This window comes from Macaca mulatta, chromosome 8 (assembly GCF_049350105.2).
Source record: "Macaca mulatta isolate MMU2019108-1 chromosome 8, T2T-MMU8v2.0, whole genome shotgun sequence".
Taxonomy (NCBI): Eukaryota; Metazoa; Chordata; class Mammalia; order Primates; family Cercopithecidae; genus Macaca; species Macaca mulatta.
In genome coordinates this window covers 112,379,410-112,397,125 of record NC_133413.1, presented here as the reverse complement: position 1 = coordinate 112,397,125, position 17,716 = coordinate 112,379,410, and the positions used below count along the sequence as shown (strand labels likewise).

Here is a 17,716-nt window from a genome sequence, read left to right as displayed (position 1 = left end):
GCCCCTTGTACTCCTCTCTTTCTCTAGGAGAAGATAGTGTTTCAAATGCTGTTGGTTCAAAGAGGATAACAGACGTGTAGAGCCTATCTGAATCCCAGCTCAGCCAACCTGGATCAGCTAAATTATAGCCAAACAACAGATCTGTGAGCAAGAAATAAATGTTTGTTGTTGTGTTAGACTGAGATTCTGTGGTTGTGTGACACACAGCATTGTTGTGGCAATAACTGACCGATATGGTCTAGCATGTTGATGAGGTGGCCACACCCTGGAGCATGTGAGCACAGGATTTACTGAGCACTTACCATATGCCAGTCATTGTGGTGGATGCTGAGGCTACAACAGTGAACAACAAAGACCAAGTCTCAGTCCTTAGGGGGCTTCCATTCTGGTGGGTGTTCAATAATTTTTGCTTGACTATTTATCTGATGAAAGCTTTATTTTTCCTTTTCTCAGAAAGGCAGACTACCTCTACTCTGACTTTTGTTGTTTGTTTTTGAGACAGCAGCTTGCTCTGCCACACAGGCTTGAGTGCAGTGGTGCAATCATAGCTCACTGTAACCTTGAACTCCTGGGCTCAAGGGATCTTCCCCTCTCAGCCTCTCCTGCCCTCAAGTGATCCTCCCACCTCAGCCTTTCAAAGTGTTGGGATTACAGGCGTGAGCCACTATGCCCAGCTAACTTTGACATTTTTGAAAAGTGAAACATATAGGTAGATGTGATCTTATCTACATATGGATTTTATATTTAACCAAAAAGTCAAGGAATAACTTGGCTAGTGATGTCACCATTATCATCAAAATTCCCTTTGTTAAGGCATTTGCTTCTCTTGACTCATGTCTAGAAATGTCTACAAAGAATATAAAAATAGATGAAAAAATAAGAACATCATCATTTTGTCTACCAATTTTGCTCGTGGTTGATTTTGCTTTATACAAAGTTTTGACTGGGTTCCATAACTAAAAATAATCTCCCTGTGTACGTGAAATTTCACCAGGGTAGATGCGCTTGTATTTATGCACGGCTGAAAATTCTGCCGAGTATGGAGGTCTGTGGCGGCTGGGCTGGAATGAAAACACAGTCCTGGGAGGGGATTTGAATGTAATGTTGAATACATTTAAAAATATTATTCAAATGACTGCAAAAGTTCATTTTTATGAATTTAGGACTATTGGGAATCAGCAGCAAAATTTCACATTTCTTGTTTCATGGAGAGCAGGGCTGAAATGCAGCTGCATATATTATATTCAGCTCTCGGAGGCCTTAAAGCAGCAAAGCCCATTTCAGATTTAACTTGAAGGAGTTGTCTAGGCCAGCGCTCGGTAGCTAGTAATAAATAGCAGGCAGTTTTGAAAAATAATCTGTTGCACTCTGGAATGTGGTGAAATTTGGAATATTTTTGCTTTGGTGACCAGCTCCCTTTTGTTTAGGTCCCAAATGTCAGTGGTCCAGGGGGGTGGGGTGGGGTAACCCTATGGACACAGTCATGAAGTACTTGGATGTCCATCAGAGCCATAAAAGAGATTTATCCATTCATCCTGGGGACTCCTTCCCATAAGTGGGTATCTGTAGTTCTCAGAGAGAATCTGATGCTTTCTCCCTGCTCATTCTGCAGATGGTCATTCTGTAGAGACTCAGCTTGACTCACTGTAGTCTTCTGGATGGGATTTCTTGTTCTTTCTCCAGAACCTCTGCTTTATCTCACTGAGTTTTCACTTTTGGGGAGGGGAGAAAGGAGTAGATTGTTTGGGTGTGGGATGTGTTGTCAGGGCAGGAGTCTGGGACAGCTCTAAGTCTGAAAGAGCACGATCAAGCTAAATCGTGGAAAATGAGGAAAAGTGGCTTTTGTCGCTTTGTTTCCAGATGTAAATAACACTGCCAAGCCACGCAGAGTTGGAAGAGAATTTTAGGTATATTTTGGAAATGTTAACCATATTGTTTCACCTTGTCCTCATTCTTTTTGCTGCTTTCCCACTTGCTTAGAAACAATGTTTTACTTCTGGTAAAGAAGTTAATGTTTTTGTTTTTTTGGTTTGAGTTAAGCCTGAAGTACTCGGGACACAGATGACTGATTGTAATGCAATCTTGTCAGATCTGCCCTCAAATCTGTTGAATTTTCCATACTTGTCTGACAGCCCTGTGCTTCCCAGGCCCACATGCTGTGGCTGATCTGTTTTAATCATCAAGCTCTGGGGTTCAGTCAAGGGAGAGGTGTTGCCATTGTCAATGGAAAAGAATAAGCATTGGGAAACCTGAAGCTAAATGAGGGTCTGGTTCCATCAGAAATAGTTCTGGGTGGTCAGGGAAAGGAGGAAGGAAATTAGTATTTACCTAATCCTACCTCACCCAGCCAGTGCCTGGACTCAGAAGTGAGGTCTCAGACTGGTTGTCCAGAGAAGCCAGAAGTGGTCAGAACCAGAGATCCAGGGTGATCTATGACCTAGAACATTGGTTTTCAAAGTGTGTTCTCTAACCAGCATCGTCTGTATCACTGGAACTTGTCAGAAATACAACTTGAGGCCAGGCGTGGTGGCTCATGCCTGTAATCCCAGCATTTTGGGAGGCCAAGGTGGGCAGATCACAAGGTCAGGAGATCGAGACCATCCTGGCTAACACAGTGAAACACTGTCTCTACCAAAAATACAAAAAAAAATGGCTGGGCGTGGTGGCACATGCCTGTAGTTCCAGCTACTCGGGAGGCTGAGGCAGGAGGATCACTTGAACCTGGGAGGCGGAGCTTGCAGTGAGCCGAGATTGTGCCACTGCACTCCAGCCTGGGCGACAGAGCGAGATTCCATCTCAAACAAACAAACAAACAAACACCAAAAAATACCACAAAACTTCATGGCCCTACTCCAGACCTGCTGCATCAGACACTCTGAGGGTAGACCCCCTGGCAGCTGGGTTTTACCAGGCCCTCTGGTGGATCCTGATGCCTGCAAAGTTGGAGAACCACAGTCCTATCTTTAGATAGTTAAAGGGCACTAAGAACCCCAAAATCTGTCACTTAAGACTGGGACAGGGAGTGGGGTGTTCAGGTCTCACCAAAGAAAAGAAGACTTTTCCCGTCCTACCTAATAGTTAACAAACTTAGCAGATAATTCTTATGAGATCATTAAACACTCAATCTTTTTCTTTCCTAAATGGTACTGTAGCATAGCAGTGATTCATGGAATATTATAAACCTAGAAAAATGAGTATTCGGATCCTATTTTGATATTTTACAAATGGTTTTACATGTTTATAGCCTGATTTCATTTCTGTTTGCCTTGACTTCTTTTAGAATTCCAGTCTGTAACTAGAAGTGTTATAAACATCCTTTCATCCATTTGTTCGTTCAGATATCAGGGACTGCCTGCTATGTGTTAGACCCTGAACTTAGATGAGAACACATGGTCTTTGCTATTAAAGATACATAGTATAGGGAGATGATGGAGTTCTGTTTATAATAATAATCACAATATACCCACTTGAGGTGAATATTTGAAGATTTGGGAGCAAAGAGGATGGAGTAGCCCATCAAAGAACTTTACAAGAGGATGTCCTTGGAAAGTCCTCATGGAGAAGATGATATTTGAGGAACAGAAGGGAATGAAACATTTACCATGTAGTAGAGGTAGGAGAGAATGTTCTAGGTAGAGGGGAATACATATGGAACTATATTTGCTGTAACAAAGTACCACAAACTTGGTAGATTAAACAATACAAATTTATAACTGTAGATCAAAAGTCTGACGTGGGTCTCATTGGGCTAAAATCAAGGTGTTGGCAGAGTGCATTTCTTTCTGGAGGCTTTAGGGGACAATCAATTTTTGTGCCTTTTCCAGCCAAGAAAGGCCATCTGCATTCCTTTCCTTGTAGCCCCCTCCTTCATCTTCAAAGATAGTAACGGTGGACAGAGTGCTTCTCGCACTGCCGTTTGTTTGGTTTTCTGGACTCATGTGATTAGGTTGGACCACCCTGAAAAACCTATGATAATCTGCCCATCTCAAGGTCATTTATCTTAAGTATATCTGCAAAGTCCTTTTTTGCCATGGGGAGAAATATACTCACAATGTTCTGAGAATTAGACCATGGGGCATCTGCAGGCCATTATTCTGCAGCCACCATGGATGCCTGAGAGTGTAGACTGTTTTAGAAAGAAAAAGAAAGCCCAGTGTAACTGTGCCAAGGCCAACAGCGAGGGAGAGAGTGCTGCTGAGAAATGGAAATGGTGTGTGGCAAAATGGAACAGGTGACGCTCTCAGCAGAGGTCCGAATTTTAAAAATATCAGTGGCTGACTTAATTCAGTTGATTATTTTAAAGAAGCAATTTCTTTCTTTGTGGGGGAAAAATGAATGGCGCCCAGAGGGACAGGTATAGGTAAGTAGAAAACATTCCGTTTCTTCTTTTTCTAGTTTTTCTTATTTTATTTATCTGTCTAACTCACTGATCCAGAAATTTATTGGGTAAGCCACTGTGAATGACAGGAGTTTGGGTGCAATAGATATGCCTTTCAATAAAAAACTAGTCATTGAATTGCTATAGTAAAAAACTTTATATTCACATTGCCTGAGGGGTGCATTCAGGGTGGACACAGTGTCCCTGTGCAGTAAAATAATGGTAAATCTTGCTCACCTTCCTTTCTAACCGTGTTGTTTGACCTGTATTCTCATTCTTTTAGCTGCTTTCCCAGTTAAAGATGGCACATCATAAAAGGAGACCTTGCTGGCTATTTTAAATCTCCTAACATTTAAATCTCTCAGCTGGAAAATTATCTTCCTTAGTACTCTGGAATGCATCTTCAAATGTTCATCAGCTGATATTTATTGAATACTTTCTGTGAGCAATAGTGGACTTTAAATTGACTGTAACCTACACACCCTTTTCTGATCCAATCTCCAGCAAATATTTTATTGTATTAAAAGCTCAGACTCTAAGAGCTTAGTATTCAAGTGCTTCATGCCTCAAAACTACCTTGATTATTGTTATTCAAAATTTTTTTTCCTTAAAGGTTCACCCCTGGGAAAGGATAAGAGGAAAGGAAAGTTAGGCAGTGAATGTAAGCTGGATCTGAGAGATAAATGTGGAGAGTGTGGAATTAAAAGAAGTAATTTTAACCCAAACTGGGAAGAGTAGTAAATCATATGGTCACATTGTGAAAGCATGGGCTTTGGAAGAAGGCTGACTTGAATTTAAATCCTAGCTCATCAAGGCAGGTGGAAATCTAAAATGAAACAGTTATTTTTCAGTAGAGACTGGAGCATGAAAATTTTAGCAACATATATTTCTATCAGGAAAACTATAAAATATAGCCAAACGTGCCCAGAAACAACTTCTATTAAATATCTGGTTGTGCATTGCAAATCTTCTTTGGTATACTCACAGATGCTGAGGTCGTAAGTTGAAGAAGTCTATAAATAGCACTCTTCTTTCCTGCTTGAGTTTAAAACTAATTAAGAAAGAGATACAGGAGTCAGACTGATGAGAAATATCTATCTGTCTGTCTGTCTGTCTATCTATCTATCTATCTATCTATCTATCTATCTATCTATCTACATGTACGTGTGTGTGTGTGTGTGTGTGTGTGTGTGAACTAGCCAAGTAGAAGGGAGAATGTTCTAGGCAGAAGGAAAACCATGTGTGAAGGCCCAGAGGCAAGGGGGAGCATGTAGAGTAGAGAAATTACAGACTTTTTGGTGTGTCTTAACATGAGGTACCCACAAATGAGGCCAGAGGAGTAAGCAGGGGCAGATTACAAAAGGCTTTGTAGGTCACTTTAAGAGTTTTCACTTGATCATAGGGTTGTTAGGAATGTTTGAGGGACAGCTGTCAGGACTCTTAGTGAAATCCTTGTAGCAGTTACTGTCAGACTCCACTTTCTTCTCAATAAATGCAGAGGTTGTATCTCTAACATACGATAAGCACTTGAAGTGATGGCTGCATAGCCTGTGGTCTTGTTTCTCAGCATGAGTACTCGATGATGTAAATCCTGTCTTCATCCAGTATTTAAGAAATAGAGTGAAGTCCTGAGCCATGAGAATTGCTCACTAACTGAGGTGCTCCAGCTCGAGTGCCTGGACTCGAGAGCCGTAGGTGTACGGCATTAGGCTTCTTTCTCTAAAGAGACTTTAAGTCTCATCAACTAGGATGGGACAATGGAACAAGTCTTTGGTCAGATAGAGAGGGAGGATGAAGGTGTGGTAGCTCCTTGTGATTTCTCTCAGCTCAGGAAACCTGTGGCCAAGATGGAGGACTCTAGTCCATGGGACAGCCTGGCATCCTCACCATGACCAGCCAGCTCCATGGGGAGACTCTGGATGGTTTATTCAGTTGTTCAATTGTGGATCCACCCATTCCTTCAAAAATACACTGACTGCATTTACTGACTATTACTATTGAAATGTAGGTGTGCAAGGGTCTGTAATGAACATTGAGGAAGGCAGGCATATATTATTGCCGTTTTGCAGATCTGAAAGCTGGCACCCAAAGAAACCAGGTGACTTCCTCATATCTTGTGGCTCTTTAAAAGGGCAGGCTCAAAGTTCTGACTTGAGTTTTCTTCTCCCTAAAGCTCAGGCGCTTAAAACACACACATAAACAAATAAGCAAAAACAAACATAAGCCCCATTGTTCTTAATAGAGAAGGTACACAAATTCTTTCTCAAAAATTGAGAAAATAATGCAGTTAAATCATTCCATATGTCTTATGATATTATTTTGCCTTTTGGATAATTTCTAAGATGTGGAATTGTTTAGTTCAAAAGTATAGAAAATGTTAAAGCTTTACAAATGAATCTGGCAGACTGACCTCTGGAAGAGTGCCAAGTTACCTGCCAGAAATTCATGTTCTTCATTATACGACACTCTAAGAGATCACTGAGGATGTAATGAAACATACCTCTTGGTGTTTGTTTTGTGCCAACCATGAGCTCCCTGTGATGAATTTGAAGGGCTCTGTTTTGATCTACAGTAGGGGGCAGGAAAAATGAGGCTTTAAAAGTAGTTTAGTTCATCAAGACCCAGTAGGAAATAAAAAGAACACAATAAGAAAGCTGAGGAAGAAATTTGATTTCAGTTTACTTCTGTTGCAATCAACTGTTCATTGTGAAATTTCACATAGTCGTGTGTTGTGTGTTTAAGAATGAGAGTGGTCCTCTTACCAACTGCCTAATGACTGACAAATATCCACCATTTGTTAATTTGGTGGAAAAAGAGTAAATCAAGCTATGTCTGAGTCAATGGACTATTCAGCAGAACCGGCTGGTTCCATCCAAAGGGCTCATTTGGCACCACCATATGCAGGGTAAAGGCAGGCATTTTATGTAGCAAGTTGCTTAAAATAAAAACAGTGAAACGTATAGTTTTATGTCCTTATTCATAGCTAATATTTGTATTTGTCAAGCACTTATATGAAGACACTGTTCTAGCAGCTTTCTTCTCTTTATGTCGTGAATGTAGGCTTTTTGCTCTGGCTGTGAGGACAACAGGCCATTTTTGGGTGGCTGGTAAGCAGGAGCAGTGACTGCTCCTCCCAAGGCAATGGAGTCCCAAAGTGCTAGGCATGGCCCCCACCGGCTTCTTTTTTTTTTTTTTTTAAGCATATCATGAATGAATATGACTTAGGTCTCTCTCTCATTCTTGAATGATTTGAGATAGATTTGAAATTGTCTCACTTAGTGGCATCTTTGTGTAAATGCACTTGGCAATCATTTTGGTCCACTCGGCAGATTCCCAGTGGGTTTGGCTCTGCAGTCCTTCCAGGTTGTTCTTCTGAGGCCAGGTCACAGGATGAGTGACCTGGATATTGACATATTGCTCCTCACAGCGACTGCAACATCTCTACTCCCAGCGGCAGCCTGAGAGAGCACCCTCTGTCTACATCTCATCGACACTGGGTGAATTTTAAGAATACCCCCCACTGCCTGATCTGATGGTTCTGGAGGGGACTTGTATTAGTCAGTGTTTTTCAGAGAAACAGAATCAATAAGATGTGTGAGTGGATACAGAGACAGAGATAGAAATATAGAGATAGAGATATAGAGATAAAGATAGAGCTTATCTATCATCTATGAATATATATCATCCTATCTATCTATCTATCTATCTATCTATCTATCTATCTATCTATCTATCTATCTATCTATTGGAAGAGAAAGAGAGAGACATATCACATGGATCCTGGCAAGTCTGAGATCTGTAGGGCAGACCAGCAGTCTGGAGACCCAGAGAAGAGCTGATGTTGCTAAAGTCTAAAGGCGGTCTGAATTCTTTCTTGGGGGACCTCAATCTTTTCTGCCTAAGGAGTTCAACTAATTGGACAAGGCTCATCCAAATTATCTTGTTTAGTTATTTATTTTTATATATTTAAGGGGTACAGGTGCAAGTTTCTTACATGAATATACTGTGTAGTGGTGAAGTTGGCCACCCACATTATCGAGGGTAATCTGCTTTACTCTAATTCTACAGATTTAAAAAGCTAATCCCATCCAAAAAATACCTTTACAGTGACATCTAGACCGGTATTTGACCAAATATCTGGGTATGGTGGCCTCGCCAAGTTAATATGTAAAATTAACCATCAAGGGACATTATTCATTTTGTAAACCTCCCTGCCTCTGAGACAATGGCTTGCACATGGTAATCATGTTCAGTGCATGTGTTTCTGACTCAACGTGTGAGTGAATGACTGAAAGAAAGATCTGACTCTGCTTCTATCTTAGTTCTTTACCTGTATGGGATGCCATGAGGGTCAATGAGGAAAATCACAGTTGACATGTTCTACTATGTTAGAAAGAAAGATGTAAAGCGTTTCAAATTGTGTAAGGATCACATATGGATAGAATTGGGAGAGCATTCAATTTGTATGTGAATAAAGAGTTAAGCTTTTTTGTGCATAGTTGGGTAGCTTCCTTATATATATTTTATCTAAATTGGCAAATCAATTTTAAGACTGAGAGTCCTTAAAAATATGCATTTGTGTGTCAGTAAAAGTAAAGTATAAATACATAAAAAATGAGAGGCCATTGCAATCCTAAAAGATTACTGATTCAAAGTCAAAGAGAAACAACATCTAACTCCTCTGGTATATGTTACTGTTACTAGGTGGTTAACATTGCCAGCTCTGGAGCTGAATTGTCTGGGATTCTGGCTCCACTGTGTATTAGCTTCATGTCTCGGTTTTCTCCACTGTAAAATGAGAATAACAATGATCAGCCTCACAAAGCTGCTGTGAGGATTAAATGCATCACACACGGAAAATGCTGCATCCAGTGCCTGACGTATGGTAAATGGTCGAGCAGTGTTACTCATAGCACCTCTCTCCCTACTTAACTGCTTTTACAGTCAGTTAAGAATAGAAATTACATTTTTAAATATTCCAATTAAAAATATTTCCTATTTAAATCTATATTTAAAATATCAAATACATATTTAATATTAGTGTTTACTATTTAAACATCTCTTAATGTTGAGAGGACATATTAAATTAGATATTAAAGAAATCAAGATTTCTTCATTAGGTTTGAATTTCATAAGACATGAAATGAGATTATGATATATGGTGAATTTTTAAACATACATACAACGAGTTTCTGGGCATATTGCTGTTTATATTTGCAAATTGGGAGCTTCTCCTTGTAGGATTCTATAGTTCACTCCAGTAGAAGGATCTGGCTCCTGTTTATGTGTGACTATGAAATGTTTTGAGATTTCTTTCAGGGCAAACTCTGGCCTGTGGGCTCAGTTTGGCCCAATACTTGTTTTTATATGACCCTCAGGCTAAGAATGGTTTTAACGTTTTTAAACGGCTGGGAAAAACATCAAAAGATGGATAATGTTTCATGATACATAAAAATTACATGAAATTTAAATTTCAGTGTCCATAAATGAAATTTGGCGGGAACACAGCCACACTGATTCATTTGTGTCTTCTCTGTGGCTGTTTTTGTGCTACAACTACAGAGCTGAGTAATTTCAACAGGCTCGGAATGGCCTGCAAAGCCTAAAATATTTACTCTCTGGCCTTTAGGAGAAAAGTTGGCCAATTTCATGCCTGTTTCATTTCAAATGTGGGAAAGCAAAGCTGAAGCGGTGAGATTCAGCTTTGTCCGTTTTGGAAACTGTTACCAGGTAGGGGAAGAGATGGAAGTCTTTAAGGAAAATAAAGTTCCTGAATTATGTGTGGATTTAACCACTTCAAGCTCTCCTTACCTTCCAAGATAACACAAGTGAGAATACTTTTGAGAGGGAGAAGTCCTCTATGGCAGAAAGCCTGATGCCTTCAGAGTTGACACCAAAACGTTGTCATGGCAGGTGGGTCTGCTGTCCAGGCAGTCGAGAGGGAGCCTGTGAATGGAGTTCTGTAATGTGTGATTTTCATGAGGTCCTAATGCATTAGATAAAATGTGCCTAACCCAGTGGGGGGGGTTTTCCTTTGGATTTCCATACTCTTAGGATATAGTATTTTCAACTGTGTCATCAAGATTGATCTGCTGCAATTACTGAGATCTGCAGCACATGTTATCAACACATTGGAAGAACTAAGAAGCCTTTCCTTAAAAACTAAAAAAAAAAAAAAAATTATCTTAAGCTGCCAACCATGAAATGCTTTAAAAATAGTTCTTTGTATAACTTCATAAAGTGCTTCTGAGAGATTCTTCCCATTTACCTGGTGTTGATAAAAACCCAAAGAACATTAAATTCGGTTTCTTTGCAGATAGAAAAAGTCTGGTGGGTTTCATTCTCTGGGCAGGTCGCAGTTTGGAATTGTGCATTCTTCTGCCCATTTGAAGTTCTATTTTAGTTTTTGTTGAAATTTCTCTTTCAGCATAGTTCCTTGTTATTGTTCAGAATGAATACCCTAGAGGAATATCTTCCAGAAGTCTTGTGTTTTAAACATACTGAAGTAATGAAACGTGATAACTTGGCGCACTGTGGTTTGGATTTTGCATAGCACACTATGATTTTGGACTTCTGTGTTCTGATAGCTTAGTCATGAGCTGAAAGGGCTCAAAGCTATTGCCCTTCAAAGTACAGTGCTGCTGAATAACCCAAATGTCAGCCCTGCAACACTGGAAAAGCAGCAGCAGCTGAATTAGCAGAATGCATTTGAGATGCATCCATGTAAATGAGTTTGAGATTCATCCGTTCACCTTTTATAAACCAGTTGACAAAAGAAAGAATAATTGTGCAGAAAAGGCAGTTTTATATTTTTATAACAATGAAAAAAATGAGTAAAAGTTTTTAAGAACAATTGAGATGACTAGGTAAATTGACAAGATTAGAAACTGTGAGAATTGCTTTGGGGAGTGCAAAGGCTACTGTGGTCCAGCCACACTGAGCTCTCATAAGTACCATGTACGGAGACCTGTCCATGTCCTTTCCACACATTAGCTCATTGATCCTCACCATTGCACTCCAGGCAGGAGTTACTAGCTGCATTTTGTAAACAGAACTTCAGGCACTAAGAGGTTAAACAACTTGCTTAGGGTCACACTGGTGCTAGGAGTAGAGACAGGATCCAAACCTAGCACCTGGCTCCAGAAAATCAATCAGGCTAACTGAAATTTACAAGCAGGTCAAAACAAGACTGGGAAGAAAGGACACTTTTGGGGGTTGAGAGACAGGGCAGAGAGAGTTGGCTTGGACCTCACATTCAGGCTTTGGACATTTCTTCCAAATGAGAGTATATAAACACGTGTGACATTTTTTGGGTGATTTTATATAAAAATTACTTTGCATATATGTTGTATATATAGCATATACTATATATTTTGGTATATATAGCATATATAAAATTATATTTACAAAAATATATAGTATATGCTATATATACAAACATAATTGATAGAATATATTATATATACAAATGTATAATGTATGATATTTAAAGTATATACTATATTAAAAATATAAATGTAGTATAATTTTTGTCATCTTTTTAGTGTTTTTAATAAAATGAGACCCTAAAAAAATTGGAAGTGCTGCATTTCTGTCTTCCCCTGAGAGGTCCTATAACATATTATTGAAGTAATATCACTATTTAATACATAGAATCAATAAAAACCTTGCATAATGGGTAGTTATTTCACTTTTTAGTATTTCACCTTGCAGTATCAATTACATAACATTAACTCTGTTCATTTAAAATATTCCAAAATAAATATATGACTATGTCCTGATTGTTTTACTCAAAAATGAGATTATTAAGAGAATGAAAAGACAAGTTATAGACGTGGAGAAATCTTTGAAAAACACTTATTTGATCAAGGACTCATATCCAAAATCTACAAAGAATTTTTAGAACTCAACGTTAAGAAAACAGCTCAGTTTTAAAAAAATGGGCAAAAGGTCTGAAAAGATACCTCACCAAAGAAGATATATAGATGGCAACCATGGAAAGATGGTTAGCATAATCTCTCATTACGGACTGTAGATTAAAACAGCAGTGAGATATCACTACACATCTACAATTCAGTACGCGGACACCAACCAAATGCTGGTGAGGATGTGGAACAACATGAACTCTCATTCATTTCTGGTGGGAATGCAAAATAGTACAGCCACTTTGGAAGACAGGATGCTTGTTTCTTACTTACAAAACTAAATATACTCAAACCATTTAATCTAGCGATTATATTTCTTGGTATTTGCCCAAATGAATCGAAAACTGAAGTATATTAAAACACCTGCTCATGAATGTTTACAGCAACTTTACTTATACCTGACAAAACTTGGAAGCAACCAAGATGTCCTTCAGTAGATGAATGAATAACCGATGATACATCATACAATGGAATATTTTTTTCAGCGATAAAAGGAAGTGAGCTATCAAGCCATGAAAAGACATAGAGGAAACTTAAATGCATGCCATTGTCCCTCGGTATCCATGGGGGATTGGATCCATGCAGTTGGCCCTTTGGAATCTGTGCATGTGGAAAGTTGCCTCTTTCACTCTGCATCCTCGGATTTCATGTCCCTTAAGACTGTTTATTTTTTCAGATGTTGGTTGAAATTGCAGATGTGGAACTGTGGATATAGATGGCTACTGGCTGTGGGATCCTGAGTGATTTACCTCCGTGTTTTTCATCTCTAAAATGGAGGAAAAGGCCAAACCTACCATTAATAGATCTGTGAGGATTAAATTAAGATACATAAAGTGCCTCACATATGATAAGCAGACAAATTATAAACTTTTACTTTTCTCTTCCAATGGAATTGGAGGAGCATTAAGGCTGTTACAGGCTTTGCACTCCTTATCCTAACTCTTCCACCACCACCAGTTTAAGTAGTAAGGAAAAGTTGAGTTAGAGGCAGCTGTGTACTGAAGGGTAAGAGGCAACTAAGTCTTTAGTTCTGTTTGACCTGGTTAAAACAAGGCACCTCCCCTTACAGAGTCCCCATAGAAGTCATTGTTTCGAAGTAGAAGTGTGTGCGTGTATTTTTTGGTGCTTATTTCTCTTCTTCAAATAGAAGAAAGTACATAAGGAGGCAAAACCCACAAACAAATTCAAAACATTTAATGAAACCTCTGACACACACATATATACATGTCATGTATACACAGCAATTCAGCTCAACTGCAGGTAAATGAAAACATGCAGTTCTCCCCTATAGATATTTCCCATGTTGGCTGAAACAGTCTGCTCATAGCCAAGTGGCCACTTGTGTTATTTACTCTTCTCCTGTTCTGCTGGTGAAGAAGGCTGTGAACCCCGCTTCCAGTCCAGAGAAAGAGTCTCTGAGTGGTCAGCAGCAACAGTACACACAAGAGACCATTCCCCAGGGACCCGTCAGGGAAGCCACATCTGAGTTAGTGCTGGATGAACAAAGGGACACTAATATGCTATCAAAAGGTGAGTCTTGGGCTAATAGAACTTCTCAGAGAATTGCCTTTACTGAGTTATATTTTCCTGCAATATTGCCTGCTTTTATGGAGGAAGAGAGAGACAGGAATTACTTGAGCAATCCTGTATCTTTGGTGAAGCCTGCACACCAATTTGATTGATATCTTGGTCAAGAAATAAATAACAACAGATGCTGTGTATAACTTAAAGCCCCAATATTTTTAGTCTTTAGTTAATTAATTATATTTTTATTTTTTGCCTTAGGTAGAAAGCTTTAATCAATCTTCTAACTCAGAAATTTGGTGCTTAGAGACCTTTCTTCTATCATTTTTTTCCCTAAGTGATCTCTATTCTTTATGATCCTTAAATGTCTTAAGCACAATCTAGTTTATGAGCCCCTTCAAACCCTCTCAAAAGCTGGTAAGAATAAATCTTAAGTAAATGTAAAAATAGTGTCATATCCTCAAGTGGGCAGAGACTCTCCAAACCTCTTGATCTCAACCCTTTTATTTAAATCACAGAGACATTTGGTTTTAGAACTGGAGGGTTCCTGTATTACAGATTTTTTCCTGAAAAAAATGGGAAGAATAATAATAGTACCTACTGGGCAAGATTGTCAGAAGAAGTAAATTACATAAAGTGTATATAAAAGGCTTGGGCTAATGCTTGATCCCTGATAAATGCTCAATAAATGGCACCTTTTATTGTAATTTTCTTTCACCAGGATCGTTAGCATGTTCTATTATAAATGCTCTAGGTCTGCAGTAATAAAGTAGCTGCAGGGCCCATGTGACTATTTAAATTTAAATTAACTAGGATAAAACAAAGGTTAAATTTCAGTTTCTCAGTTGCTTTAGCCACATTTCAAGGGCTCAATACCACACATGGCTAGTGGCTACCATACCAGGCAGTGAAAACATAGAACCTTTTCATCATCACAGGAAGCTTTCATGGACAGTGCTGCTCTAGAGTATATCAACGGCATTGGAAATTCATAAGCCAAGAGTGTCTTTCAAATATCAGCTAATTAATGAACTAATATCATGTCAGATATCACCTCTATAACATTTAAAAATACTTATTGTGCTATTATGAATAGTGCTGCAATGAAGATGAAATCAACCTAAGTGCCCATCAATGACAGATTGGATAAAGAAAATGCAGTACGTATACACCATGGAATACTATGCAGCCATAAAAAAGAATGAGATCGTGTCTTTTGCAGGAACACCAATGCTACTATTATTCTTAGCAAACTAATGCAGGAACAGAAAACCAAATACTACATGTTCTCACTTACAAGTGGAAGCTAAAAGATAAGAACCTATGAACACAAAGAAGGAAACAACAGACACTGGATTCTATTTGAGGGTGGAGGATGGGAGGAGGGAGAGGAGCAGAAAAGGTAACTGTTGGGTACTGGGCTTAACACCTGGGTGATGAAATAATGTGTACAACAAACCCTCAGGACATGAGTTTATTTTTGTAACAACTATGTAACAAACCTTCGTATGTACCCCCTGAACCTAAAATAAAAGTTTAAAAAAAAAAAAAAGGGGAAAAAACTCATTGTGAGCCAGGCATGGTGGCTCACACCTATAATCCCAGTACTTTGGGAGGCTGAGATGGGCAGATTGCTTGAGTTGGATGGCAAACCCCATCTCTACAAAAAATACAAAAATTAGCTGGGCATGGTGGAGCACACCTGTAGTCCCAGCTACTTGAGAGACTGAGGCGGGAGGATCACTTGAGCCTGGGAGGCTGAGGTTGCAGTAAGCTGAGATCTCACCACTGGACTTCAGCCTGGGTGACAGAGTGAGACCCCATCTTAAAAATAAAAATAAAAATACTAATTGTGAGATGAATTAAGATGAACCTATAATAATAAAAAATGACTAGAAGATTAGATGTTTATCTAGCTGGTAAAATTAATTGGGTGAAAGAAAATTACAATGCATTGCTATTGCTTTCCCAATTTGTAAAAGTGGTCTAAGAATATGCATGGAGAGTACATACATGAGCATGAATGTCTGATTCTGCCAGAGAAGCTTAAACATATATGGAATTGTGAGATACAGTAAAGGAAAGGAAAACCTGGCATCATCTTGGCAACAGGCTGAGTTTTTTTCTACGGGGACCCTGGGACCTCTAGATGCCCTGGCCTGGTACGGTAGCCAGTAGCTGTGTGTGGTATTGAGCCCTTGAAATGTGGCTAAAGCAACTGAGAAACTGAAATTTCAGCTTTATCTGAATTAATTTAAATTTAAATAGTCACATGGGCCCTGCAGCTACTTTATTACTACAGACCTAGAGCATCTGTAATAGAACATGCTAACGATCCTGGTGAAAGAAAATTACAATAAAAGGTGCCATTTATTGAGCATTTATCAGGGACCAAGCCTTAGCCCAAGGACCTGGGAGAGTTTATCATATATTGCTCTCAACTGGTGAAGGGGAGTTTATAGATATTTGGTGCAATTTCAGGGCACATCCAGCCAACAATGAATTACGTTAATGTAATTGGTGAACAGTAAACTGTGATCTGTAAAAGCAAAATGAACAACTGCTGCTTATTTACAGTGTACATGGAATAATTTTTATCACATGCTAAATTATTTTGGGGAATGTATTATCTAATTAGAAAGTTATCTTAACATTTAGATTCTAGTTTAGTGATTACCGCTTTATGGGTTCAATAAACTTTGGTGAACTTTGTCTTTGAGATTTTAGAAATGGTTGGCAGAAACGACGCAACATGGCATTGTTTAAATGGTGGGTGGTAACCAATTAGTGATTATGGAATCAGTTTAGTGGGTCATGACCAACATTTAAAAAATGAAATGGAGTGAATAGAATGGAAAATACATTGCATGTATCAAGGGAAAATATTGTGTTATAAAATGTCTACTTTAAATATATATGTAAGGGCATACAGAGTCACAATGAATTTTTTTATTCCATGGATTGTGGTAAAAACATGTTTAAAAGCGACTGATATAGAGGAAATTCGAGTACCAATTGGTTAGTTGAACCCTGTGTTGGTGATGATAATGACGATGATGACAAAAACAGCTACAGTTTGACTGTTTACCATAAACCAGTACTTTTTTCTTTTTTTAAACACAAATTTTTTTTTATTTGGAAAATGCTTTATATAATTCAGTTATATAATAAAGAAAATATGTAAGCATTTTCTAATTTCATTTTCATAAGCAGCCGGTATGGTAGGCACATAACATTCCCAGTCTATTTGTGAGCTATGTGCATTTCAGTGAGGTTAAAGTGCAGTTCCCAAGGTCACACAGCTGGTAGGAGTTGAGATGTGATTTGAACTGACTCTGCCTCTAGGGTTAATGGACTAGTTATACTTTAAGACCCTGTAGAACAAGGCAGTTCTCAACTGCTTGATCACTGCTTACTGACACTGTCATAGAGCATGGCAAGAAGAAATGAAACTAAACTTGATTCCTTCTTGTTATGGGCCCCATGGCAGAAGTCTCATGGCAGCGGTGCATTACTGTAGAAAGCCCTGGGTTTAGAAATAGACGTTTAGGTTTGAGTGTGATGTTGAGCAGTTGTTAACCTTTTTAGTCTTGATTTTCTTCTTGATTTCCTTTATTCTTTTTTTGTAGAGCTATTGTCCAGTCAGGGGCTAGTGCACTTAAATGCACCTACTGTGTACTTCCCATGTACTAATGCATTGAATCCTCACGGGACTCCACCTAGTGGTCCTGCTAGCATCCCTATTCTACTGGTGTCCAAACTGAAGCCCGGAGAGGACCAGTAACTTGCCCAAGTGCACACAGGTACCATGGAATTCATCTCATGTAGACCTGCTCCTGAGCTATGCTCTTAGCTATATGCTCTTAACTGTGGCACAAACAAGATCATC

General features: G+C 38.9%; 1 protein-coding gene across 10 annotated transcripts in view; it reads left to right on the top strand.

Moving 5' to 3' along the window:
* Positions 1–17,716, top strand: part of NCALD (neurocalcin delta) — a 443,361-nt gene that overhangs the window by 68,954 nt on the left and 356,691 nt on the right. For 2 of the 10 annotated variants that reach the window (XM_077942595.1, XM_077942591.1), the window contains exon 1: positions 17,456–17,630. The exons of the other annotated variants lie outside the window; for them this stretch is intronic. The gene's annotated coding sequence lies outside the window, so the exon portion shown is untranslated. Of the gene's footprint in view, positions 1–17,455; positions 17,631–17,716 lie in introns of those variants that run through there. 10 annotated transcript variants of the gene reach the window in all.